The sequence below is a fragment of the Ambystoma mexicanum genome, chromosome 11 (genome assembly GCF_040938575.1).
Source record: "Ambystoma mexicanum isolate Mex_15411 chromosome 11, UKY_AmexF1_1, whole genome shotgun sequence".
NCBI lineage: Eukaryota > Metazoa > Chordata > Amphibia > Caudata > Ambystomatidae > Ambystoma > Ambystoma mexicanum.
In genome coordinates, this window is record NC_090934.1 from 180,101,695 (window position 1) to 180,127,405 (window position 25,711).

Below are 25,711 nucleotides of genomic sequence, written 5' to 3' on the forward strand. Positions count from 1 at the left end.
TAAGGCCATGCATAGATTACAGGGCTCTTAACGACATCACCATAAAGAACCAATATCCATTACCCTTGATAAATGTTTTGTTAGATCAACTTGTCACTTATGTGTATTTTTCTAAATTAGATTAGATCAACTTGTCACTTATGTGTATTTTTCTAAATTAGATTTACGGGGAGCATACAATCTGGTTTGCATCCGTGAAGGCGGTGAGTGGAAGACCTCTTTCAAGACGCGGTACGGCCTATACGAATATCTGGTGATGCCTTTTGGTATCTGTAATGCTCCAGCCACGTTTCAGTTCTTCATGAACGACATCTTCAGAGACATGATGGACCAGTACGTGGTGATATATTTGGATGATATATTTTTCAGAACATGTAAAACATGTGTCCGCTGTTCTACAAGGGCTCAGAGAGAACAAACTCTTTGTTAAAGCAGAGAAATGTGTCTTTCATACACAGGAAGTTGAATTTCTGGGTTACGATATCACCAACCACGGTGTCCGAATGAGCCGTTCCAAAGTGAAAGCTATATTGAATTGGCCTATTCCGCATAATGTCAAGTCTCTACAGTCATTCCTAGGTTTTGTGAATTTCTATTGCAGATTTATCCGTTCCTTCTCCAAAATAGTGGCCCCATTGACAGCCTTGACTAGTTCCAAAGTACCATTCTGTTGGAATCCGAACACCCAAAAATCATTTGAGACACTAAAGGAAACGTTTACCACTGCACCTGTACTCCAGCATCCCGACCCTGATTGTCAGTTTATTGTGGAAGCGGATGCTTCCAGTGTCGCTACGGGAGCAGTTCTTTCCCAAATCTGTGCAGAAACGAAAGAGGAGCATCCAGTTGCTTTCTTTTCTCGTAAGCTAACACCTTATGAACAGAACTATACCGTTACTGAACAGCATTTGTTAGTGAGCTGTCCAGCTTTGTCTCCAATAAGAAAATCCTTTTTCACTGATCTTTTATGTGTTTATGCCCCTATGGATGAAAATGAAATCTGGATTAGACTATTTAGAAGCAAAAAACTGGTCATTAGAGTGGCAATAACACAATATTTAAGTGCGATTTTACCCAATGTATACAATGAAATTGAATGATTGTTTTTCTCATTTTAACGCATCAAATTTGTTGTATAGATCGTAGTTTCGTCAATCAAGTAATTTTATTACCTTTTAACATTGAACTGGTAAAAAAAATGTATATATTGTATATATTGTAAAAGTTTGCATTTCTATGTATTTGAAAGGTTGATTTTTATCAGCCAAACCAAATAAATAAAAAAAATAAATAAAAAAAGAGACCATGGGGGTCATTATGACCCTGGCGGTAAGGGGTTAACGGCGCTGGTAATGGTCCCAGAGTCGTCAACCCATTACCGCCCCATTAAGAGTCTGCTCGCGGATCCTGCAAAGGGCGCCTGATAAAACCAGGTGCCTTAGAGGGTCCCGCTAGCAGACCAGGGAGCTAACAACGGGCCCGTTATCAACGTGCCCGTTGTCAGCTCCCTCCCCATTCCCATTGAGCCCTATGGGGGCTCGAATGGGAATGGGGATGTACTGGGTCCGGGTTCCTTGAATGAGGAATTACCGGGTCCTCCAAGGTTGGAATAGCCCGGTAATTCCTCATTCAAGGAACACGATACCCGGTAAGGGGGTAACCATGCCGCAAATTGCGGCATGTTTACCTCCAAGATCGTAATGACCTCCCATGTCTCAGCAGCAAGGCGTGCTCTTCACTGGCTTCCAGTTGAGTCGAGAATTCGCTTTCGACTGCTGGCCATTACGCAGAAGTGTAGTCAGGGAAAGATGCCCGCCTATCTCTGCTATCAAACAAAATTCATGGAAGAACATTGAGGTCTAGCAACCAGGACCTTTTGATGATCCCTAGGTGTAGGACTGAGAAGGCTGCCAAGGGAGCCTTCTGTGCAATCACCCCCCGAGCCTGAAAGGACCTCCCACTGGAGCTAAGAGGTATTGAGTCAATAGATATCTTCAAAAGGAAGCTGAAGACCTTGCTGTTTGCCTAGAGTACTAGTGGCTTGTCCCCTTCCTCTCCTGTTATCTACGCACGTGGGCATAGTCTCCATGGATTGCACTACATAAATCTATTAAAGTAAAGTAGATAGGCGTTTTCCAAACCCTTGCTGAAGTTCAATAAACACCCTTGAACTGTGGTCACTGGTGTCTGTCTTACTGTTGATACTATGCCTTCCTTACAGCATGCAGTGATCCTTATGCACATATGTGTGCATGTAACCACAAGGGTCCCCAGTGCATACTCACTCCTTTGAAGGGAGTGTGAGGAGCCAGGAATCAGACTTGGGCACAAGGGGTTCAGGTATTGACTAAAAATATGTATGAAAGAAAAGAGGGGTTGGGGAAATGTTCATTAATGGCTTTTCCTTTTCACAGTTTATACAACAGACCCATTTGCCATCACATGGCATCCTGTCAGGACTTTGATATCTAAAACAGTCAATTGTTTGGAGTATCAGGAGGACATGACTCCCTTCCGCTGATGTTTGACAGGCTGGATTCACTAAAATGCCAAACACTGCACTTGTCTTGCCAAATGTTCCCATGGCCAAACAGGATATTTTCTTCCCTTGGCCTCTCACAGGGATTCTCTTCCCCTTCATGTATTGTGTTTCTCACCAGTTACGAGATTTCCCTTGTGTGTATTTCTTTCCTTTAGCCCTATTTTAAAGTAACGGCATCGTTGCGCCAGGCAACCGTGCACTTCCCCTGGGCTTACTCGTTGCGTTTGGCATCACCTCTTCTCCGTCTGCTTCGTAGAATTGGCTCAGTGGTTACCCGGTTAAGTGCAGTCTTGCCACTGTTCCTCTCTCCTTGATGTACGATTCCCACAGTGTTTCCCTTGCTCGCTGTAAACAGCTGGCACCTCCTCCTTGCCTTGATGAGGTCCAGTAGGCCTCTCTGCTGTCTGCCGCAGCACGTCTTTCCCCGGCATGGAGTGCAGCTACGTTACCGACTGGCATGCATACCCCCGCCTGTGGCTCTCTCCGTTCCGGCTGCTTCTCTCTTGCCTTCTCTCCGTAGACTCAAATGTGCCTCACCCCAGCTGGGTAAGAGAATGAGCTCTCCTGCCAGCCTGGTAAACTCAATAGAGTGTGAGCCCCAGATTTCCTCCTTAGATGGCTGACTATCTCTCACTCTGCTGGACCAGTCTCTCCTGGGGTCTGTGCAGGTTCAGCTGACTGTGAGCCCCAGCTCTCCTGATCAGCTGGGCAGCCCCATGTCCTTCTGCAGGGCCAGTCTCTCCTCCTTGCCTCTGTCTGGGATTCCACAGCCTCCAAGTAAGCATCCTGGTCTTCCCTCCTCTGGCTTCTCTGGACTGGCTTCACTCCTTCCACATGGTTTGCCCATGGAGGGTAACCCCCCACACATCCTGAGTGTTTCCATGCTTTTATATTCTCTCTGGCCAATAGGATTTGGGAAAAGACTAAACTGCTGATAGTGGTTCTTATTAGGAGTGATCATCGTTGCTCCTCGCCTCTTTCTCGTCTCGTTGGAAAGAGAATATACTTTCTGACGGTGGTTCCTATTAGAAGTGATCATCATTCCTCCATTCCTCTCCGATGTCACAGCTGAGAAAGTGATCTTTTTTGATGTGACTCTTATTCTTCCTCGTCCCAGTATTTTTAGGGGAATGGTAAGAAGGACACAAATTATGAGCCCATTGGGGGGGAATTGTTCGTAGGGTTATAGGATGTTGGTTTTGTATCATTTGACTGGTGGTAATACTGTGTTGCATCTAGCGAGTCCACTTTACTCCTTAGGATTGTCTCCCCCAACATGGTCCACCCTTGGGCAGCGACCCAAAGGGTCAGGATCAGGTAACGGCTGCCCTTCCCAGGCCATATGGGGAGAGACTCTACTATGGCACATAATGCTGACATCGCTAGATTCATCACATACCTTTCCCCTACAGTCTGGGTGGTCCTGCTGGTGCACCCAGGACTGTACTTTTTCCTTGGAGGTTCCCATTTTCACTCCTTTTCGGGCCACCTGGAAGACGCACTGGTCAAACTGGGGTACGTTATTCTCTATCAATAATTGGGTCGGTAGGTTGGGAATCACAGCCACCACAAGGTGTACTTTTCTTCCCTAGGTGGTAACGGGAATCTGTGCTTGTTTGTGTCTGTCAATGTGGCTATGGACAAAGTCTACTCTCTCTTTCCCAACCCTGGGGAAGTAATTCTGCTCTTATAACCCACCTCTTACTCCCAGTGTCTAATTGTTCCCAGATAGCCTTCCCATCTAGGACAACAGGGATTCTATAGGTGGGTTTGGCCCTTGTGTATTGTAAAACATGAGGTTTTCTCTTGTTTTTGTTTTTCTTCCTTTTCGGGAGAGGTTTCTTTGAGCTCTCTTCCCCCTCTGCTAGCATCTCACTGGGTTGTGCATAGAGGATGCTCGCATAAGATTCTTCTGCCCTTATTTCCTTACCTTGCCCACCCTGACTGGTTCTTTTAACGCTGGTGTGATGGGGAGGTCAATTCTATTCAAGGGGCAATACCTCCCCGGATGACCATACTCCCCACAAGAGAAACATAATTTCTAATCTTTAGAGCTATCAGGTGTCTCTGGTCCCTGTAGACCATTGGGTGGTATTGCAGGGGTGAATATGTGAGTGGTCAGAAATGAGAACCGTACACAAGGTTGTCATGTTCTTACAAGAAGATATTTATTAAAAGAAAAAGGGTTGGTTAAATGCCCCTCTGTCCCAATAGTAAAGAGGAGTTTCCATGCCTATAAACCAAAAACGAAGAATCTGTCTGCGTCAGGATGTCAATAACTGAAAAAACGTTCTTTTGTCCTAAACGTCCTATCCTGACCGTCACACTATAAACGTGTAAGGAAAAATATCTGCAATGGGCCAAAAAAGGTTCACAACTAAAATAAGTATAATTCCAGCAAACATGTTCTCCAAGGCACAAGCCTTTGGTTCCAGAGGGTGGATCCCTTTCCCTGGATTCTCAATTGTAAGAAGACTTATCACTTGTGTTAACAGTTCCTTGGTATCTTGTTTGGACTCTCTAGATTCCTTTTTAGGCAACCAAGTCTTTAACACTCCTTCTTTAATGCAATCTTCGTTGTGGTCTGGATAGAAATGTCTTTCTTTAACATCCAACTTAACAGGGTTCAACACAAAAAAGACAATCTTTCCTTTACTATCTCTTGGGGTTTGCAAATTGCCTGGTTTACTCTCCTGCCAGGTTTCTTTATGCAATGCCAGCTGCCTGATGTACTCACCAGCCAGGTCTTTACTTCTGAGTTTCACTTGCCTGGTATGCTCCCCTGCCAGGACTTTCATATCTGTATCAATTGCTTGCTTTCTTACTTGTCAGGATTTCTCATATATATTTCATCCGCCTGGTATCTTTGGTTTACCCAGACTTCTCATTTGCTTTACTTGATTGTTCATTTCGGAACTCATTCAATTTCCATAAAAACATCACCCATAACAAAACACATATACAAATTACATTACAACAACAATCATAAAATATCACAAAGATAATAATGACGCAATAAAACATGAGTACAAAGGAAAAAATAAAAACTTCAATTCATAATGGATTTTCTTGTACCAACCTCGCACCTAACAAAGTTTAGTAAGGCCTATCCCACTCTTGGAGAATCAGCCCACAACAAAAAGCACACAACTGGACTATATTGTGTGAAACCAAGTTTGCGCAAAATCGGTCTCAGGGTCCTTGCTCTGAGCTCAGACTATGCTGGGCAAAACAGCAAAAAGTGAGCTAGATCCGCCGACGGGGCATTACGTAATACACAAGATTTTTGGGTGCTATTAGTTCCCAGACCGCCACAGTGGCTCCAAGAGGAAGACAGTTAAAACTTGTTCTGTAAATCAGTATTCTCTGACTTGGGAGCCCAGCCCACAGAAGATATTTCTGAATACCCTGACCTGATACAATTACATGTCTTCTATTGAAGGGAGTAAGCAATTCAATTGATTCCGTTTTCTCTATCCTAAGACGTCTTGCACATGCTTTCCATGGCTTAACCTGTTTTGGCAATAGAGTTTCTGCAGAACGGAACTGCTGCTAAGCATTTAGGTTTCTCGACTCCCGGTTTATACTGGCCAGCCATAGTATCCTAGCATTAGGATTTTTCAAACTGATGTATTTAATGAGATCTTGCGTCAGGATGGCTTTGTCATTACACCATACTCTGAACCAAAGAAATAAGGGCTGAAGAGATAAAATAACACGTATGCAATTGCAAGCAAGATCAAGGTGTACACCAAAATTAGATGCTGAACGGGGAAGACCCAGAATATGCTTGAAGAAACCATTCTCAATTATCTGCAAGGCACCTAAATTGCTAAACAGCCTGACTTCCATTCCATACCTAGCCACTGAAATTGCCTTAAATCGTCAAAATCAGAGCCATTGGCTTGGTTTTTAGCAAGGCTAAAGACCCGTGAAGCTCCCCACCCCAAACCGCCCACCTACACTTTACAGACTGCTTCATAATGTGATCGCCTGAGGAAAAACCTGATGAAAAAGTAATCCCAAGATAGTCAAATGTTTTGACAATGGGAGTAATTGTGCCTTTGCTGATCATGGGGGGAAATTTTGGAGGCTGCCTCCTTTAAAACACACCATACCAGCTGACTTCTGCACATTGACTTTTAGATTCAAGTCATCCATAAAGTTAGTATAGTCCGAAATTAATTTCTGGGGTGCTCTTGGTGTACGCGCAACAAGAACACTGTTGTCAGTGTAAGCCAAGAGCACCAAAACTCTCCCGCCCAGCCTCGGGACGTCTGGGTATATTTAACCAGATGGTCAAAGAGACCATTAATTTACAGGATAAATGACAGGGGCGGCAGGACAAAGAAGCCCTGGCGCACACCCATCTCCACCAGAAAAATAATCTGTACAGTGCCCATTTTTTACCACTTCTAACACAGACCTGGTTGGTTCATGGACCTGAGCACTGGTTCATGGACCTGAACACTCTCCATAACTTAATAAAAGCAGTGCTTTGCTTTACTCGCCTGGTGTCTTTGGCATACCAGGGCTTCTCTCTTTTATCAACACTGTAGGTATGGCTCTTGGGGTGATATATGTACACTCGTGGTGAGGTTTCTTTAAGTTTGGCCCTTTTTAGTTTGGCCCCACATTTACATTTCAGATATTCACAGTGCATTGGGGTTTGCCTTTCTGTTTTCGGGGAGTCAAATAAGCCTTTCGTCATGTTCACAAAGTTACAATGTTCAAATCATTGTTAGCACAGTTGCCGGAACTTCATGGGGTCGTAACTAGCTTCGGGTAGACTCAGCCAGCTTTCTCCAGCATCTCTGGTCAGGTTCACGCTTCTGTGGCATTCTGCTGCCACCGCTTTCCAATGTGGAGGTTGTAGACAATCGTCCAGTTTCCTTTGCGGCTCCGCGATTGGACGTCTGCTTCCCTCTGGGATCCGAAATGGAGAATGCCAGCTTCTTGACTCGCCAAGCGGCAAGGATCTTCTTTGCGGCTCCCAGCATCCCCACGGCCCTGCAGTGTCTGCTTCGGCGTCCCTACGGCTCCACCACACTGGTACATACTGTACATGAGCTCTTTAACAGGAGCCAACGTCTTCTCCTTCACTGTCTGTCTGTGCCTCCTTGAACAGTCTGCTTGTTAGGTTTAAATGTCCCACGCACAGGTGTTTTAGAAAAACAACCAGACTGCTCACTATGGTTTAAGTTCTTGGTACATGGTTCAAACTCCTGCATACTCCTCGTCTCAGTACTTGGAGAATTCTGGAAGTTGGAGTTTGAGATGTTAAATACATTAGAATAGTTCTGTTTATTGGTTTTACTATAGGGAACCTTAGAAGAAAAGGTGCTATGTTTGAGCAGTGTATGATGGTTTCATGGTTGTGTTTGGCCATAAAAATATGAAGAAAAGGGTTCACTTCTCCCACCAGTGGGAACACGTATCTGATAGTATGCCATGAGGGCCTGGGGCCTCAGATGATCTTCCTCATGGAAAAAGGTCCCGGGTATAAGGGGGTCTTCCTCATGGGAAAAGGGGAGATACTGCGTCTCGTCCAGTGAAGTCATGTCATCTCCCTGTTAGCTGTCTCCTTCCATGTGATCCTCCCTCATGAAACCTCCTCCCCCCCAGGGTCAGGAAGCAGCTGCCTTCCCCTGGCCACATGGGAGGAGGTCACCGCTGGGGGATCTGTGACAACTCCACTGGATTCATCACAGATACTTGTTCCTCCTGGTCTAAAGGGCAATACCTTGAAGGAGTACGCATTCTTCCCATGAGGGATCCCACCCGTCTCCTTTAGGAGATGATGATATCTCCTCATCTTCTCCTCCTACTTCCAGGGTCTTCTGTTTGTCAAGGAGAATGGATGACTTTGATAAGGTGTCTACCTCATGGGTAAATCTGCGTTTCCATTTTTTCTCAGATATAATGGGAGTATTGCCTAAGGGTCTCATGGGAGGGAGGTTCCCATAAGGTTTCATACACTAAACCTCCTATTAATTTGCCCCTTTTCATCTTAATTGGGGTTGAGGAAAAATTCAAAATAGCACATTTCAGTTCATCTGTACAGGAAAGGAGAGGTAGTATCTTTAACTCTCTTTCTCTGTGGGACATTGTATAAATGGCAAAGCTCGAGGGGAAATTTATCTGCAAATCTAAAGAGATTATTGCCTTGTCTCACCCCTGCACCAGATAATCATAGGGACAAAAAAGGTGGTCAATGTAAAGGTCTTCCTTATGGCGACAATAGCCTGTGGGGACAATGAATGGAAGGTAACGCCTGTCCTATAACGTAGGTGGTTGTGGCGTCCATGGTCTCTTAACAACTCTGAGCTTGTGGTCTTGATCCAATGAAGTGGGGCTGATCGGTCTCTGTCTCTTGTGTAAATGAACTACCGGTAGAAAAGATGTTAGTCCCTTCTTTTCTGGGAACACTTATCAGGGGGCTAGAGATCAAGGGATGTTTACTATTCCTGTGGGATACCCAGTATGTGTCAACTGAGCCTGATCCCACGGCTCACACCATATGCGATGAGCCGGGAATGCGACTAGGACACAAGTCGTTCATGGTTTCGATAAAAACCTTTATTAAAGAAAAGAGGGGTTAGGTAATATTTTTTTTTTGTTATTTAGTTTAAAGTGCAATTGGTTAATAAAAACCTTATACACTATAGCATATACAATTACATAGCATTTTTATACAATATTACCAAAATTAAAATATAATTTCAATTCAGTTTCCATTTCAATTCAGTTCAATAATTATTCAGCCCTATTATTTCCGATCTCAAAAAAATAACCTTCAAAGTTTATATTATTCTGGGTATATCTATACATATTTTAGTAGTCACAATAATATCAATAGAGTATCAAAACAAGTTAAAAATATACCATCAATATAAATCACACCTAAAAATACATATTAAAAAGATATCATCATTCCTAAAAAATTGCTCTCTTCCATATATAAAAAGCTGCCCCAATGTTTACCTTGGTTTACCCTTCAAAGATAATTGACCAAAACTGGTCCAATAATATCATACTTAAGTCACTCACCAAATTGCCATATCCTTTGTAAAACCATTCATGTAATTCACTACACATGGTGAGGATATGTCTTCTAGTTTCTACACTTTTTACAAAACCTACATTATCTTTCTCCTCTGGAAATTTTAGTCCAAATATACGTACATTCTTTACATGGGAGAATATTCAGACGAAGTTGGATAATAAATCGCCAAATTTCTCTATTTCCTATTTTTATCAGATATTCTCTAAGTGTGGCAGGTTTTAACCCCTGTAAAGCATAGGTAGCATAACGTTTCTTTCTATAGAGGTAAGTCAGGTTTTTTTTCTTTAGGTTTCTGAGTAATATAGTGACCTCCTATCTCTACGTTGGAGCTTTCAAGCCTAGTTGTTTAAGGAAGGAGAGTACAATATCTTGCAGGCTTAGCATATAGGAATTTCTTTTACCTTCCCCACTTCTATTTTTACCAATGAGTCTCATTAGACTCTCTTCCTTCCACTCCCAAATCACCATCCTGAAATACAGTTTACAGCATCTTATTTTCCACGCAGTCTCGAAAGAGTTTAGCCCCAATTTGCATCTTATCACCTCTATAGGTATTGCCCTGGGTAGACATAAGATGGGTCTCCACAGCTTCCCTTCCAATTTACCTAAGTTGGTCATATATTTTCCTTCCACCGTTTCCAAAGCATACAAAGCTTTAGGTACAATACATCTTTTATATACCTCTAAGAAACCTTCTGTAGAGATTTTCGTATAACATTCCACTTTTTTAATACTTTAGTTTCTACCATTTCTTGGCAGAAATTCTTAGGGGGATAGCTCATAATTGGAATGCCCAGGTAGGGCTATATATCCACCACCTCCAATGTTACGGAATTAATGTGCCATCTAGAGGCTATTTTACTCCTGCCCTTTTTGGTTGCTCTAAATATCATAATCTTAGTTTTATTAATATTGATATTTAAATTATTTTCCTTTGAGTAAAGATACAATTCATCCAACAACCTTTGCAATCCCACTGGAGTTTTAGCCATCAGAATGGTATTGTCCACATACATCAGACCACAGATAGCTTTACCCCCTACTTTAGGTGGATAATTGTTTATGGTAGCATAGCCGTCCCATAGATCCAACACATACAAATTGTATAATATGGGAGATGTTACACAACCCTGCTTAAGGCCCAGGTTCGTTCTAATAGCTGGGGATATATTCCCCCCTTTACCTTTAGGAAATGTAAAATTCTTGGACAGAGCTTTCTTACATTCAATCTATTCCCGAGTAAGTCCCTGTTGACACTGTCGAAAGCTTTGGAATAGCTGATAAAACATACATATAGTCTTCCCCCTTTATTATCTTTTGTATCCGAAATAATATGGTTCACCATGGTCAAATTATCCAAAGTGCTGTGATCCTTTCTAAAACCCGTTTTTGGGATAGGGAGCAATGCCTCATCTTTGCGCCATTTATTAATGCTATTCACCAAAAGGGAGCAGAAAATCTTACAGCTACTATCGGCCATGGTGAGTAAGCAGTAATTATCAGAGATCTTTCTGTCCCTCTTTTTAAAAATGGGGACAACTTTAGCTTTCCTCCAACTATCAGGGATGATGCCCTTTTCCCAGATTCCAGTAAAAAATTAGAATGGAAGCTCCGTCCATTTTCTGGGCTTCTGTTTAATTACTATATTGGCCAACCCGTCCAGGCCCGGGGCTCGAGATGATTTAATTTTCATTATTATTCCTAGTATATCTTAAATACCATAAGGAAGCATCTGTTTCCCATAGACCCAGCTACTTATGTATGGAGCTACTATTCTATATTGTATATAGAAAATGTTTGAGATATAGTGCATCCATATATCCTGTCCCGCATCATTATTTTCTCTATTTCTGTCTTCTACCAAGAATTGGCGGTATAGATACCAAAATCTTTTGGAATCGTGGGTTTTACATAGTGTATAGATCAGAGGTCGCCAAATGGTCGATCGCGGGCGACTAATAGCTCGCCTGAGCCTCTTCAGTCACCAGCGTTGAGCATACCGAAAAATAAACACTTGCTTAAGATAAATTATTTAATGGTGTATTTTGCAGATATTTTCCGTGTTCAGGGTCCGAACTCTGGTCGTCCCAATTGCAGGTGGGGAGCTTGGCTCCTGTGCCACGTGAATCTGCTTGTAAATTAACGGACAAGTGTCAGTATCACAATCTTCTTCTGCAGGCCGCCTGTAGTACCACAGTTGGCCTTGTGCACCCCCACGACACTGTCTTGCTTAAGCAAGCTGCTCTTGTTTACCAGAGATGTCAGAGGGGCTGGGGAAGGATCAGGATCATTGTGACCATGCAATGAAAATATCACAGTAGCACTGCCGCTCGCCTGGAATTGTTGAAAATAATATTTAAAAAATTGTGCAATTTCTTTCATGTGGCTTCTTTCCAAACTCCACACTGTACATTTCCACTTTAAATCACTTCCATGACCAGGTACACCCACTTTTAGTACATTAAGCGATCCGTAGACACGCTGTAAAGTAGAAGCCTACCAGGGTAGCTCTGCAGGTTGACAGACCGATGCTGAGATGTTATATATTCAAAACTACAGGTTGTTAATCGTATGAGTTTTTGTAATGCCGTATTAAAAAAAGTGCTATAAAATGTGTTTGGCCAGGGGATGGGTTGGGCTGGTTGCTTGCTTATATTCAGGGCGGGGTTGGTGATATTTCTGCCCCTGTAGTGAAAATCAAAAGTTGGCACCCATGAACCCACAGTTTAATTTTCTAAAAACTGCTGTCAGCATAACAGAAGCATTAATTTGTGATTAACCAGTTTGACAAACATAACATCTGTATAAATATAACATGTGCTAAAACACAGAGGGGCACAAAAATAACAGAGTATGGGTGATGTCTGACAAAAAAAATGTCAAAGAAAACTCGTAAACTCAAGCAGCATTTTTCAATTTGGAAATTACTTTTGTTTTTTATGGAAGTGAGAAATGCACATTTGGAAAACAATAGTGTGCTTAGCATGTAGAAAGACTGCATAAAACACAAAGGAAGGGCACAAAAATGACAGGATATTTGTGTGGTAGTCCAAAAAATATCTGTCTTTTTGAGACAGCTACTAATAAATAATAATGCAACAAAGAGGTTTTTGAAGTTCTTAATATAATCGTGAAGGTATATGTTATTCCATCTGTTTATAGAGAGGAAATAATTGGGCCAAAAAATATTGGTAGAAATTCAGAGGTTTATAAATATCCCCACCCCGATATCGCCCGCTAGTAGCTCTCCACTGTTGGCCTCCACTACAAGTAGCTCTAGCTAACGTAAAGGTTGGAGACCCCTGGTATAGATGCTCCTCCAATTTACATTGTTGATATTATGTTTATATGATTTGAGCCAGTTTTTATAATGGGTCATAATATTGCGTGATAAAATTCTTTTCTCCTCCTCATTTAAGTCATATGCCTCTTTCAGATTCTTCATTTCCTTCTTCATCTGTCTTTTCCTTTCCTGGATCTGATGGTCAAATTTATTAGTATGACTTTTCCCTTGTTTATTTTTAACATCCAGCTTACCATTAGCTTTTTGTATCGGGCACAAAGGATTTTCAATCATCTTGAGCCCATTAAGGGCTATCTCATGGCCATCAAGGGGCATTCTATCAAATAGCCTATTAAATGTAAGTTTTTATTGGACCACATAATCCTATTTCCTCTGGCCGTAGGTTGTATATTCATTTCCTCTCCTACTTTCCAACACTGTTGTGGAGATGTAACAAATTTTCCTTTCAGTGCTTTATGATCACTAAGGGAAGTGGATACATGTTCAAAGGAGCACATAGAATTACATAATCATTTGCTGACAAACCTATAGTCAAGGCGATAGCTAACTTTCCCATTCGTCCAGGTTTCCCCAGTACTCGCCCAGTTGTTTAGTTCCAGATAATCCAGCCCCCTATTTGACAGTAATTTCAACCATTGGGCGCCATTCACTATTTTTTTATTATGTTTCCTATCCAGGCCACAATTCCGCATCTCAACTGGGAAGATAGCAAGCAAATCATCCCATAATTCCTGACATCTATCCATCTCTTTTTTTTCGCAGACTCACAATAAGCATTAAAGTACCCTACTATGCAAATTTCAGATTCAGGGGATTCTAATAACCATCCTTCGATGGTACTATTTATAATATCTCCTATCTCAGACATATTTTGTCCCCCCGGATGTGAATATACATTAATAAGCAGTATTTCACCAAGCTGACTCACATTATCTATAGCTGCACACATTACAAATGGGGAGTTCCCAAAATGATCAAACATCCTATACGGGATGTGATTTTTAACCCCAATAGATAAGACTACAACCGGTCAGCCCTTTTCCCCTCTAATGGCAGCTTTATTCCATATATTATACCCTTCCAATAGCATTTCTCCACAAATCCAAGTTTCTTGGAGGGCAAATATATCACTATCCAGCAGTTATGGAATTCCGTCTGTATGGAGTAGGGAATTAACCCCTACTATTCCAAGACAGTTGGGTAATTTCCTTACCATGTTCCTTATCTCAATTATCTGGGAGATAGGTACTCTCTGGTAACCATACTTCGTATTGGTTACTCCCTGTGTCTATTTCTGTTTTGTGGTACCTCCCAGGATCAGTTTTTTCCTCCAAATGGTCCGGGTTCACAGTCGTACGACATATTACAATCTCAAAACCATTTCCCCAAATCCCTTTAGAGTGTTCATGAATCACATCTACAAGGACTGCGGATCTAAATTGGACAATTGTCCAATTTTCCCAGCTCCCACATTCGGGCAGAATGACCGTATCAATATCTCCAGAGTTAATATTGTATAGCTGCAAAATCTTTGTCAATTTTTCCAATATCCAGTCCCTATTCAAAAATGGACTTTCCTCAGAGGTAATTTTTTCAATGATCGTAATACTTTTTTCCCAAGGTATTAATTATTTCTGCGTTATTACCAGTCTTTTTACACATGCAAATTCTCGAATTTCCACTCATTGCCAGCCGTTCCATTTCAGTTATATTTGTCTCTCTTTATTTATTTGTAAGAGACAGGGCCATTTTGTTAATCGGGATATTTAAATATCTTATTATATTTCCCAGTGGTTCTTCACCATCCAATTCTATTTCGTCAGACACATGCTCTTTACCCCTCAGCCATTTTTTCAAACTCCCCTCTTTACTAGTCGGAATTTTTCATTCGTCCAGTTTCTTCTGGCTTTCGATAATCTCAAATCGATTTCCCACTTCCACACATTCAGAATCTTTTGGAGCTGTGGCCGCTAATGCCATGCTATTCTTCTTTACACACTGATGTGTCTTTACTTTATCCATGGCCACCCTACATCGGGTAGTTTTTTTGTTATTTCGTTTATGTCTAGTTCTTCGCTTTGTGCCATGGACTGACACTTCCGTCACACTATCACAATCATTCTTATCCTCTACAGACATCTCCACTAAGGAAGGTATCTGTATAGCATTTACATCCACCTGTACCTCACATTTCTCATTCTCTTTCTCTGCTGCCAAACCTAGTTCGCTCAGATCGCCCATAACAGTCCCATTATTAGTATCATTATTTTTACTATTCCGGACCTTTTCACTATTCTCCTCTATCATAATTCCAAGTGCTTTTGTGTTGTCAATAGTCTGGTATACCAAAATTGTAATATAATTTTGTTTTTGTAGCAACTTAGTACGTATACCGAGGAGAATATCAATCGTAGTTGTCAGGGCATCCATATTTTCACCTAAATTGAGAGAATTATCCCCTCTAATACCCAATGCTGGATTAAGTGGATTATGAGTGTGATTCCCTGTTTCATTCCAAGATTCTTCCTCCTCCTTTTGTTCATCATCTTCCTCTGCCAATGTATCCAGATCTGGTGAGGCTGACATATTAAGTCCTATAACATTATTCGTATTAGCATCATCTACCATACTGGTTTCAACAGAGATGTCCAAATCCGTCCGTGCCCCCATAGATTGTCGTCTAAAATTCTGCAGAAGGTTCAACAGAGAATTGTTATCTATCATCAAGCTATTAATAGGGGGAGTTTGAGTGTCCTCAATCTGCGCTTCCTGTAATTTTTCTTTTATAGTAAGGAAACTCAATATTTGTGGTTGATCTAGCTGACACTTTTCTTATGTTATGCGGCTACCTTCCTTATTTCCTCTACCCTTTTTGCATTTCTCTATACCCATCTCTAATACCCCCTGTTTGACCTGGTGGGGAGGCATATTTCTCTTGCCTTTCTTAGATCTTAAATTACAGGAGCGCAAACTGGGGCCCATGTTACTTGCCTCAGAGTAGAAGGCAGCAGTTCAAAAGATGTTTTTAAAAAGGAAATTTGGAAATTCAGGCAAGAGGGGTGCCACTGGGGTCACCAGAGGAGAGGCACACCTCACAGCCTCCGATGATTCAATTTACCAACTTTTACAGTAAATTCAGATGACTATGTATGTAGGGATGGTCAGCAATTTAAAGTGCAAAGTGCCACAAAAAAGCAGAATTCTTTACATTTTAACAAGGAATTGGGATATTCCAATATCAATATTAACAGCGGAGAAGAATCCTTTGCAGCCCCTGCAAGGAAGAGAGCGATTATATAACAATTAAAACAAATATACATTTTCTAGTGACCATGAAATGTAGCAACTCCATATCCAGGTAGACTAAAACTCTAAGTCCGTCACTATCAGGTGATTAGATTTTGAGTATACCAAAAATAAAAAATGAACAGTTGACTCCAAATCAAATCGAAGGGAGTTCATTCAGTTCTCTAGCTAAATGTAAATGGGCAATAAGACTCTTTCCAAGTTCGGTAAAAAAGGGGCTCCAATGATGGCAGTAGTTTATAGGGGTCCGCCCGTGTTAGGCTCGCCTGACAGCTCGAGGAGCTGCCTTAGTCCGACTCTCCGCCCCAACCGGGTGGCACCCTTTAGTAGTTAAACAATTGTGGACTTACTCCCAAATCGAGTACCAGCCAGACTATCATTTGTCCGCAGTAGAGAGATATCCTAGGGCTGCAAAGGCACTTGCGTTGCAGCAAGATAGAGTTTCCCCCGTCCACACGCCAAACAGCCCAACGGGTTACACGCACCCTTTGCTCCTCGCGGGCTGGATGCCGCAAGGTTGCCTGTGTGTGGTTTATATGGGCGCACTTCCTCGGTGGGTGTGTTCCCAGTCCGTAAGGCGGCCGGAACTGCAGAGTTTGCAGGTGTTTGATTGGGGTTGGTGCCCGAGAATCCTAATATAGGGCTGTTAATCACATACTGACGCGTTGTATAAGAACCCTTCGCAACACTTACTTCCTAACAATCCCTATTGTGTTCCCCCAGGGTTTGTTACAAATATCCTCAACCCGCTAAAACAGAGTTTCCCGCAGTTACAGCTTACTGCTAATTGCCAACTGCAATTACAGAGTCCACTTATCGCTCCACTTCGCGCACACGCTTTGCGGAGCTGGAGCGATTTTATGCTGGTAAGCGGGCCGGGGATTGTCCACTCACAAGGCTTCCCCGGGTGAATTAAAGGGAAACACTCCTTTTAGTTGTAGGTGTTGTCTTCGTCTTTCGTCTCAGTCTTCAGAAGTGATTAGTCTCCCAGCGATTACTATGAAAAAACCGCTTTCCACACTGCCAACTGCAATTACAGAGTCCACTTATCGCTGCACTTCACGCACCGGTTAGGGAAATGCCTCTCTGCTCTATAGGTGTTTCCCTATCAAAAAGCAAATCTAAGGGTCTGTCAAAGTCAGAATGACCAAAACAAAACTGTCCTGTGTCCAAAGTTCTATTCTGGTGCTCACATTTTAACAAAACAAACTCTGCAGTGCAAAGAGGAATGCTCCACGCTTTGTAGTTTCAGGGGGAAATGACTCCCTTCCCTTGATGTTTGACAGGCTGGTGTGACGAATCCTACGAATCCCTCACTGAAACCCTGCCCAAAGGCTCCTCCCAGGTGGCCAGGGAAAGGTAGATGCTTCCTGATCCTGACCTTTTGGGTGGTGTACTGCAGGTGGATCACCTGGGAGCAGATAAGGCCCAGGGTGGTGAGGAAATCCCATGGATCCATTCAATTCTACTCTCCAATCCAGTTGCCCTATCAAAAATAAGAAGCAGAGCACGGGGATGCTTGGCTGCTGGAATCCTACTTGCTGAGACTATTCCCAAGAGGCAACAGACAGCAAGTACACTTGGCTAAAATGAAGGACTTCATGTGCATCCTGGCAAAACGCAGAATTGCGATGGCCTGGAAATCAAAAGCTGGCCCGGAGATCAAAGCATGGTGGGCAGACCTAAGACGATGGTCATTGGCCGACTCGGCCGTATGGCACAGAGCACTACAAAGAGATATGCACGAAAGTAGTGAGAGGATCGATGCATGGAATACACTGGTACAAACAATGTTCTTGCCCCCAGAAGAGTTCGACTCAGAAGGCCCTAGTGAGTAAACAAAAAACACTGACACTTCCATGGACAACACCCATTCAGGCTCATTGACAGCCAGAGACTGAAGAATCGAAGCCTATCCCGCCCCCCAAGGAACATACTTCCGAGACCAACACATAATAATGCAAATGTTATAAAGTGTAAAGACCCAAAAAGTGCTCCAAGCTGCTATAATATGCTGTATGACACACCCGTCTATTGCATGCATGGTTGTATAGTTGTCATGTTTGTTAACAGGTTGTAAACAAAAACACAATAAAGTATTAAAAAAAAAAGAAATTGGCTTGGACGAGTATGAGTAGTCCCATAACAGGGGTTGAAATTGAGATTCGATGAGCAGGAGCTAAACGAGCTCCTGGGTGTGGGGCATCACCAAGGAGCCAGTAGCTACCACTGGGGAACATGAAGCGAGTACCAAGCTCCTGTGATGCACACGTAACTTTTTACACAGGTTCCATTAATTGTGTTTAAATGTGTACTAGATGTGTCCTAATTCTTCTATAGTAGCATTCTCAAATACTCAAAGTTAATGTCACGTGTGCATGCTTGTAAGACACTAATTGTCTGGGAGCCAATAGTAACCTCTGGTAGCTGTTGCTTTAAAGCTAACCAGGCTCTCCTAGGCTAGAAGCTGGAGCTTAATAACTCCCAGCTCCCCTCAATTATGAACCCTGCCATAATGATCTTCTGTCTGCCTCCCGGTTATCGTCATTGAGGCTTCTCTTCGCTCAGTTTGTTCTGCTCTTTGCAGGCATGGCTTCTTTACTTCCTTCAAAGTCCCATACTCTGCACTCTCCTCGACGGATGTCTGGCTCTTCGGGTATCGGGACACTATGTGGTTTTCACCACATAGTGGTTTTGGCATAGTGTTGGGGACTGCTAGTCCACCACGAGATTTCTGCAGCTTACAGGAGGCTGTGAGTCCAGCTATCTGCTTTTGCTATGTAAGCAGTTTCCAAACTCAAGGGCTTCCTCTGTCTTCGCAGTCTCCTCCCCTCTCAAGTTCTATATCGCTGTGGGGCTTCCTTGGCTGATATTCTTCTCTCTCTCAGCTTGTTGCAGCGTCTCTTCCTGCTCCATCCTCTTCGTCTCAGTTAAATGGAGCTTTTCATTTAAAGTGACATGTACATTTTCTTGCTGACAGTAACATAGGGTTGTTCTCTCTTCATACAAGTCCCTGTATGATATTTCCAAGGTGGTTATATCTCTATATGCTTTAGGGAGTCCCTCATAGGAATTGGAGTCCTTGTCCCCAAAGGTGGAGTCTCTCCCGGTGAGGTTCCACTTGCCTTCGACCCCTAGGGAGGGTGTTGCGAAGCGGGCTCACCTCCCTAGCCTCATGGGGGATCTAACTTGGGCAGTAGGGGCGAATACCCTAGTCGTCACAGTTCGCTGACACTCCTTCCTTCTGGAACACAAAACTAAAGAACTCCACCCAGTGTTTGTTGAACTTGCACTTGCTGTTTTTTAGCATGAGACCGTATTATTATAGTTGCTGTAATACTCCCCTTAGGTGGCGGTAACGTTCACCCCGTGTCTTTGCGAAGATATGGATGTCTTTGCTGACAACTACGGGGACCCCTGCAAAGACACCCAGAATGGTATTTTGGAATACTTTAGTCACCGATGATACGCTGTAGCTCAGGTATTTGTATTGGTTCAGGCCAATGTGGTGCGAGAAGGTATTTATATACCTTGAGTCCTTCTGCAGCAGGACTTGGTGGTATTCTGCTGTTAGGTCGAGCTTGGAAAAATGCTCAGCACCCTGGATGTCAGTTTATCAAGTGTTGGAGTAGGGTGTCATTGTCTTTTAATGGCCTTATTGGGGAGGTGCATGTCTTTGCAGATGTGTACTTGGTCAGGCCTTTTTTGGTTTCCTTGCTACGACTATGGGTGAGATCCAGGTAGTGGGGCCACTTGCCTTTTCAATAATGCCAGCATCCTCCATCTTCCTAAGGTCCTCCTTTTCCCGTGGCTGTAGGTGGAAAGGTGCCTTGCAGTGTTTCACGCAACAGGTTGAATGATGTTGTCGATATGGAGGTGAAACTCATCTGATCGAAGGCAGCCAATCCCATTAAACAGATCGCTGAATTCTTCCAAGAGAGTCTTTATCTCCTCTCTGTGTACTCCAAAAAGCAACATACACAAGTTCGCGGCCCTGGGGCCTAAAGCAACTGAGCAGTGTTGATGTTGGTTTGTGTGACATAGTTTGCTCTCCACTGCGACATCATGTTGTATGGTTGTTCAAGAAATGCACTCCAGAGGTATGGGCGAATCACGTGACTATTTTGACACCTGTGAGTCAGATCAGGAGTTTGTATCATAGAGTTGAAATTGTTGAAATAAAGTTTACAGCTGGGCCTGTGTCTATCATGGCTGGCACGGGTGTGCCTGACACGAGGATCTTGTACCTGGGTTGAAGTCTTTGATTTGCTCATTAGACCAAAAATTTAATTAGGAAAATGGCCTGGTCGTCCTCAGGGTCAGAGTCTTATATGGCCTCGACCTGGTGCAATCCTTGTCCTGGATGGAGGGGGCATATGTGCCAGTCCAACAGATGCTCACAAATATGATTGTGTCGCCACCATTTCGCACACTCTGTCCCCGTGGCTGGGCAGCAGCTTGGGTGTGTCAGTTTTCCTCTGTACAGTGGTCACAGTATCATGTGGACTGGGTCAGTGTGGGTGTGTTTTGATTTTTCCTGGAACTCCTGTGACAAGGCTCTCCGAGTTTCCGGGTCAGCCCTCTGGAAATCACTTGTACCTGCAGGACTGCGACATGCTTGAAGGCTGCCCTCATCTTTCCTGCTCTGCTTTAAGTCAGCTTTTGGGACCGGCAAAGTTACAGAATGCGCTATTGGGGCAGGCAAGATTCCTGAAGGATCTGACGCCGTACTTGGTACGAGTAACATCCTGGGCTCTGGCTTCCTCTGCTTTGTCAATGAGGGTTTAGATGGACGCCAGTTGTCGCAGATGTACATGGAAGGCATCAATCCGGTCACATGGTGCTTGGTGTGCCTGGTGTAATTGGAATCTCTCCAAGTCACCAGTGGCTTGTCGATTGAAAAGATACGCCAGTGCCGTCTTCGCAGAGGCATAAGAATTTTCTAAAGAGGGAAATGTCTTGAAGATTTTGTGCATGCAGTGGCTAGTGGAGAAAAGCATGGCGGTTTTCTTCGCCTCATTGTCAATTTCCTTTGTGGTATTAAAATACAGTTCTATGCATTCAACCCAGATTGCCCATTTGGGGACTAGGGCTGATGGTGTCCTCATCTTGACCAGAACGAAGTAGGACACCAAATGACAAGATGCCGTATCCCCTTCCCTGTAACACCTTTACCCCATCCTACCAGGTAAGAAACGTGGGAACTCAATCCACCCCCGCCCCTTTTTACAACACAAACACTTTCTCACAGATAGCTCACTGTGAGAGAACACAGACTAACACCGAGCCGCATACCCAACGTGTCCCAATACAATGGTCAGGCAGGGTCAGGCAATTGCTGATCATTACACACACACCTGAATTCCATCACACTTCCTCACATGGATAAAAGGCGGAGCACGAAAGCACACTCTGAGCAACGCAAAGCACACGTGGAAGCAGCAGTTCCAAGATGGCAGTTTAATACAAGGTGAAACACAGCAAGACCGAAGAGGATTGCAAGGAGAGGAGTGCCCTTGACCTTTTCACCAAAAGACTGTAACTTTCACAAGCCTTCGAGAATAGGAAACCTAAGACCCGGAATCGAAGCTGAACGCAGGTCAACAAGCGGACAGTGAACCTCAAATAATGCACTCCTCAGTAGAGATCGGGAGGGCCAACGTTGAAACCCAGGAGGGACAATCCGCTAAGAATATGCAGACTCAACAACATGAGATAAAAACAGTGGTTAGGTGGGCCCTGATCTTTTGAATGGGGAAAAAAATCACGCCATGTGCAGTAAATGCTCCCCAAGTAGTAACAATAAATAATCCTTCTCAAACATTGCAAGCATCTGAGGGCCCGGCCCATTTTTCAAAGAACACGCTGACATCGCAAGGGGGAGATCACTTTGGAAATGAGCAGGTTTCAACAACTGAAATAGTCCATGATACTAGCGTTCCCAAAATATCGGGAGAGATCCTAGTCGATGAGGAATTTTCCAACTCCTTTTTCACACGTCCACACGTCTGGTTGGAACAGATTTACATGGAAATCAAACAATGTACTTTAAATAGAAACGCTATTCTGAAGCTAGTAAAAGACATACCAGAGTTATATCTGTTATCTTCCCACGATGGAGACTTTATTAATTTCCCTTATGAACAGTGCACAAAAATAGTGGAAATAGGTTTACAATCATGTCTAGGAGTGAATGCGTTCCTAGCAGCACAAAACAATCTTTTAGCAAAAGGCTATAAAGTGTCTACAAAAAAAAAATGTTCGGGCGCATTGATAATATTCGAAGTTGGGGCAGTGTTGTGAAGGAAAGTAACACGACCATCTCTGTAGACATAGCTTTGGAAAGGTTGGAAGTTGGAGCACACAAGACTCAAAAAAACTCAGGGAAAAGTAGTAGCAATGTGTGGTCAATGCTCCCAGTGATCCTGACTGAAATCGTTCAGAATTTCGAGGTAAAAAATGTGTCACTTTAGCAAACGATAATATAAATGTTCTTAGTTGGAACACCAGAGGATTCAGGAGTTTTACAAACGAAACCACCAGGAAACACATCTCTCACAATTTTGACATAGTTTTATTACAAGAGACATGGCTGCTAGATGAGTTAAGATTAGACTGTTTCAATATACTGGAACAATTGGCAACTGGCAATTTTACATGTCGGCCCTCTAGGGGCCTTATCATGGCCACTAGAAACTCTAAAATTAAAAAAGTGATTAGACTAAAGTGCAAACAGTATGGGATTTTATCAGCCAAATTATATTTTTATTCAGAAGGGGTTCTGAGATGTCTGGTGGTAGTAAATTTGTATTACAATCCAGTGTGCTGTGAGAGTTTTTAAGGCAGATCTCAAACACGCTTGACGAGGCACTAGCTAATGAAGAAATAGCACATATATTAACAGCTGGAGATCTAAATTCAAACCTTCTAGCTACATCAAGGCCGGTAATTAAAAACTCCCTTGCACATGGGAATGGGGAAAAATGGTTGCAATTTCTGACCGACTGGGATCTTCGCCTTTGCAATGGGAGTGTAAAGGGGGATCTATTACCAGTGTCTACGTGGAAGAGTGGGGATCAATGTTAGATTATTGACTATATCATTTTATCTAGAGATGTCTTTGAGAAATGTGGCAAAATGGTTGTAAAAACCACAAATAAAAGTGATCATTATATAGTAACTCTAAAACTAATGTTCCCTGGGGAGGAGTTCAAGCTTTTATATTCCTGCAGTCTTGAGGTGAATCCGAGTGGGAATAAACTGTTAAGGTTCAAAGGGAGTGGACGAAAATTGAACAGTAGACTAAAAGGAATGATCAGATGTCTAACTGAAGTACAGTGTGGGATAAATTAACCCACTCAGCTGTGTTTTACTACATCACTTTGCTGCAGTGGTCCAAGAAACAACAAAATGGCCGCTCTGATTCCTGTGCACGCCAGGATCTCTAAACTGCATTTTTGCAACAACCAGAAAATGGCTGCACCACCCTGCTACACACATTTCAGGGTGGAACAAAGTACTCACTTCAGGAATGTGCCAGTTAGCTCTGCAACATTTAACATGGAGTGAAGTGAAAGAGGCAGCATTAATTGGTTGGAAATCTCAAAATGCCCATTTAAGAATGACACCATTTTCAACCTTAAAAGTGCTGCTTGGGAGCCACCAGGGGGCGCTGGGACGTGCTAACGCTTCTCAGCAGATCTCCTCCCCAGGGCGCTGCATTTTTGAGCGAGAACCCCCCCCAACCTTATTGTGATCTGGCCCAAGCAAACCCTGGCGGCGTCTGACTGTATCTGGTGTCTGCAGAGCGAAATCCCGGTGCCGATCGGTGCCGGGATCACGAAGATTGCAGCATTGCGTTCCGAGGCGCACTGAGTCTGGTGAGCGTCCCCACAGCGAGATCCGCGCGGGGCTGGCTTGCCGCCCGCCGGGGGAGGGGCAGAGGCCTGAGGTACGCCGTGGGCTTAGGCGGCGATGCAGGAGTACTCCACCTAATGCAGTGAAGGGTCGTGGCAGGAGGACCCCCATACAGACTTGGCGGATCGGGATCGGACGGTGGCCAGGCGTGGGATACGCACAGTGGAACTTTGCCTGCAGAGGACCTGCGCGGGCACCCGGTGGTGCTGAACTTTGGTGACTGGGACACGGGTCCTTTGACCCGCTCCCTGGATTCGGCAGTGGCCTGGTGGGACCTGGACTTGGGGGGGCTTGAGGATCCTGGAGCTGCTGGCTGGAAGTGAGCCCGGGGGGCGCTGCGGGAGGCCGCCTGTGGGGTCTGGTTACAGCCGGACAGTGCCCGGGATCGGACTCGGTGGTGGCCCTCCCCTCCTCGGCTGCGTGAACTTGCTCGGCGAGGAGCGGAGGCCTGTGGTGGGCCGCCTTTGGGCGCAATCCCTTGTAGGCCCCTCGTCCCGTGTTGTGGGCGGTTGCGCATCGCTGGAGGGACCACTGGGCTGCTGGAGGTCGATTGTGCGCTTTGCGCTTTGGGACTGCTGGACCTGGGGGGTTTCTGGATCGGCACCCGTCGTCCCAACGCCTGTGGAGGTGGAGACCGCATTTGACAGGGGATGCGGCTGCCTGTGTCGCGCGGTCCCACAGGCTGCGGTGATAAGGCTCTTACGGCAACTTCACCTTGCGTCCCACGGAGTGATCGGGCACCAATGATCCCGCTTTCCCTCTTCTACAACTTTGTGGTCCCCGCTCCGTATGGTGCACTATCGCTTTTTTCCCTTCAGTCGTGCAGTTTTTCTACATTTAGCTGGGCTCACCCTATTGCTAACTGTTTAGCAAGGCACCTGCGGGCGGACTGAAGTGGCTGTAACGTGGCAGAGTTTGGACTTCCTAAACACAAAGGAGCTCAGCCAAAAACCTAAGAGGGCTCCAATCTGAGTGGAGTGGCCCGGCTCCATCCTTTTGGGACGTATACCGCTTGAGTCCAAGAGGTGCCACAAGACACTTGTTTTACTTGGAGTAGTGCCTATATAGGTGCTCGCACCTATGACGCTCCCCCTCCATTGGAATGCTGCACTGTTGGGGGGGGGGGATTGAACTGATCAACCGAGCCGGTCTCCTTCTTAGCTGTAAGCTCTCAGTTTGTTCAATTCCTTTTACCTTGCTGGTTTGAGGGGGAATCCGGCATTCTTCCTTGGCCCCCTGACCCCTCGCCTCCTATTGCTGTATCTTGGTGTTCATTCGCTTATAGCGAGCGGAGGGGGACCTCGCCTGGTACCGAGGGTGTGGCTTCGGAGGGAGAACGGTCCGAGGTGTAACTGCCAGTGGAAATCCGTGGGGCTAGTGTCTACTAGATTAGTGGCTGCTCTGGAAGTGGATGCTTGTGGTGCAAGCGTTGCAGAGATTTAGGCGCTCTCCCACCCAGGAGAAAACACCCACTGTACATGATACAAGTCAGCCGGATACAATGGAACCTGCAGATATGAGTCGTAATATGTGGCATTGCTGGAGGAGATCCGTGGCTTTTGTGCGGATATAAGCA

General features: G+C 44.1%; 1 long non-coding RNA gene across 5 annotated transcripts in view; it reads left to right on the plus strand.

Moving 5' to 3' along the window:
• LOC138503192 (uncharacterized) overlaps window positions 1-25,711 on the plus strand; it is a 341,052-nt gene that overhangs the window by 78,088 nt on the left and 237,253 nt on the right. Inside the window, exon 3 of one of the 5 annotated variants that reach the window (XR_011279582.1) lies at window positions 162-2,176. The exons of the other annotated variants lie outside the window; for them this stretch is intronic. This is a non-coding gene — a long non-coding RNA (uncharacterized lncRNA). Of the gene's footprint in view, window positions 1-161; window positions 2,177-25,711 lie in introns of those variants that run through there. 5 annotated transcript variants of the gene reach the window in all.